The following is a 3,661-nucleotide window of genomic DNA, read 5'->3' on the forward strand; positions in this document are numbered from 1 at the left end:
AGGAAGCTAAAGCTCCTTACAACAAAATATATTTCAAGTGCCCAACCTCAGAGGGACTTTCTCAAGAAGTCTTTAGGCCAGCAGAGCTCCACGTTTGTGGAGTGTTTACCCTGTCCCTTACTTTTGGAAACTCCTCTACCACCTCCAAGGTACTGAACTCATTAGCATATTTCATTCCAGATAAGTATTCCCAGATTTTCTAACTCTTCTCCTCTAATTATGTATTATTTGGGCCTAAGATAATGCCAAGCCATTGTTCTGGATGAGAGTGGGAAGATTTTGTGTAGCACATATTTGCATACACATTGGATTCATTTTCCAATTTTTCATTCGAAATACTGAATCCTTGAGACTAACCGCTACCCTACAAGACTCTGACTACTAATCGTAATATGATGGAGAATAATAACCCTAACAGAATAGAAATACAAGCAGTTCAGAGGAGGAATGGTGTATAGTTGGACTTGCCTTTTGCATTATATAGGGTAGGAGTTATAAATCTAGTCAATTTTTTTGTTGAAATAGTTCTCCGTGTGTTTTTAAAGTTAACAAATATGTGAATTCCTGTCTCCCTTTCTCTGTAGCCTATTGAGCACATGTATTTTTATATGCACATATAGAATCCTACCTGGTATCACACGTACATTTTTGTGAGGTGACTGACTTGACAAATACAAATTGTGAAAAGAGATCACTCCTCCTAAATTTATTTGAAACTGAAAATTCAACCTATGGGTAAGCCTCCTAGTTGAACAACATTATACATAAATCCATGTTCAGTAAAATGAATATTTTTGGGTCTGGGGATGATATGTATTTCATGATGAATATCGATTGGCATATAAATTGCTAGTTTTTAATGTCTGTGTGTGTGTGTGTGTTTGTGTGTGTGTGTGTGTGTATATATATATATATATATATATATATATATATATATATATAAATATATATATAAATATATGTGTCTTATTATGAACTCCCTAAATTCATTCATTTTCATGTATGTGGATTTATAATCCACTTTTTAAAAAATTATTCTCAGAAATATTCATCCACCTGAAATACATATTTTTTCCTAGTACTGAAAACTGTCTTCAGTAAATGGTGCATCAAAATCCCAATATTTTGACATTGCAAGATGGCTGTGAATAGAGTGCATCACACCCAGTGTACCCCGCCACTGCGCAGGTGAATAACAAGTTAGAACGACGAAAAACTATCTTGTTAGGATCTTACAGCAAAATGGGTGTGCACCGAAACCTAGAAGAATGATTTCCACCAACGAGGTCCGGTAATTGAGTCTCAAACACAAGCCACCTGTGCAACCGGAGTTCCGGTCTGATTGATCCGCGTTGCCTGCGCCGTGGCTACAGATTGTGAGGCACCACCGAGAAGCGACCAGCAAGCATGGAGAAACGTTGCTGCAAATTCTGTGGAATCTTGCCTGCTGAGCATCCACTGAGCCCCTGGCTGAATTTGGGATTTCAGACGGGGAAGTAAGCAGTACATTTGTATCCCCCAAAACGGTAACTCCACCAAGGAAACCAATAGCCACCATCTTGGAGAGCTGACGTAACCACCACCACTCCCCGACAGATTGCAACAACAAAACAGTTGTGTGTTTCTCAGCTCATCTCCCATACAGAGGAGAATTAAAATAAAATATCTCCTAGGCTTTCTGGGGGAGGTATTATCACAGCAATCCTGCATAAAGACGGGGGGGAAACTAGAGGCACCTGACCTTCATCTCCCCTTCCCATCAGCAGCAATAATGAAACCTGTCTAGCCAGCGCTGGGCAAGCGAAAAAATTAAAACAATAGAGTGCCAGGGTTCCCAATAGACACCCTCCCCACCCAACAAATGGCAGACCCAGAGTACATTTTGAGCTGCCAAGAAGCATCACTCAGGAGAAATCTGGTCTAGCAGGAGAAATCAGGACTAGCAGGATAAACCAGGGGACTAGAGGCCAGGCCCTCCTGACTGGGTGGCTGGAGAACGCCGGCCTGCTGCCAGTGCAAATGGGCAACTGGAGACCGCCTTCCTGCCGGGGACAGCCAACCTGCTTACCGCACGTCTTGACGGCTGGAGAACGCACGCCCGCCGGTGACCGAACGCGTGACTGTGTGGCTAGAGATCACCCACCCGCCGGCGGCAGTCCACCCGCTGCCCGCGCTACTGGGTGGGTGGAGACTGCCCGCCTGCCAGCGACTGGGAGCTGAAACCAACCAGAGACAATCCAGTCCACTTTCCCATTCGGACACTTCGGCAAGGAGCCTGGGGCCCATCATAGCAGAGAGGTGACATCACTGGAGCTCGGCCGTCGGAATTTCTTAACAGCAGAATCCACTTTAGCAGGCACAGTCTACCAACACAAAGGAGAGACAACAGAGATATATAAACCCAAAACAAATCTATAGAAGAGAGCAGAAACACAGCAATCAAATAGAGCTGGAAAGTAACGTGAACATCATGAAAAAACAAGGGAAAAAATGGTGTTCAAACAATGCAAGACAACTTAATACTACAGGAGGACCTAGAAGCATCAGAAACAGGGATAGGGAAAAAACTTACATCATACCTAACTCAGATGGAAAGGAATATTAGAGAAGACATGAGGCAGCAAGTCCAAGCAATAAAAGTATATTTTGAAAATGAATTTAACAAACAAATTCAAATGGCAAAGAACGAGCTTTACCAGGAGACAGAGATCTTATAAAAAATTAATTGGTAATTCTAGAAATGCAGGAAACTATCAACCAAATTAAAAACTCAAACAAGAATATTACAAATAGACTAGACCAAATAGAAGTCAGAACATCAGCTAATGAACACAAAGTTTGTCAACTTGAAAAAAATATAGTCAACACAGAAAAGATGCTTAAATCCCATGAACAATATATTCAAGAGATATGGGATGTCATTAAAAAAAAACAAAATTGGGAGTCATCGGGATAGAAGAAGGCATAGAAATTCAAATCAAATGAATGGACAACATATTAAATGAAATAATTCTAGAAAAATTCCCAGAGATGAAAGATGGAATGGTTGCCATATCCTGGAAGCCTACAGGACCTCAAAAATTCAAAACCATTAGAGAAAAACTCCAAGACATATAATTATGAATATAGCCAACATACAGAACAAGGAGAGAATATTAAAAGCTACAAGAGAAAGTAGGCAGATAACATTCAGGGGTAAACCAATTAGGTTAACAAATGATTTTTCATCACAGACATTGAAAGCGAGAAGATCGTGGAACAATGTATTTCAAACACTGAAAAATAATGGACTCCAAAAAGAATACTGTATCCAACAAAATTAAGCTTCAGATTTGACAAAGAAATTAAGTCTTTCCTGATAAACAAAAGCTAAAAGAATTCGCAGCCAGAACACCAGCACTGCAAAGCATTTTGAGCAAAATACTAAAAGAAGAGGAATTGAAAAATAGTGCCCAAAACTAACAGCGGGAGGTATGTCAGTAAAGGGGTAGGAAAATAACCAAAAAGTAAAAATTACCCAAAATAAAATAAATAAATAAATAAACATGTCTGGACGTGCAAATCATATTTCAATTGTAACCTTAAACGTGAAAGGCCTAAACTCACCAATCAAGAGACATAGGCTAGTAACCTGGATCAAAAAATTAAATCCAACAATATG

This window comes from Callospermophilus lateralis, unplaced genomic scaffold, assembly GCF_048772815.1.
Source record: "Callospermophilus lateralis isolate mCalLat2 unplaced genomic scaffold, mCalLat2.hap1 Scaffold_641, whole genome shotgun sequence".
NCBI lineage: Eukaryota > Metazoa > Chordata > Mammalia > Rodentia > Sciuridae > Callospermophilus > Callospermophilus lateralis.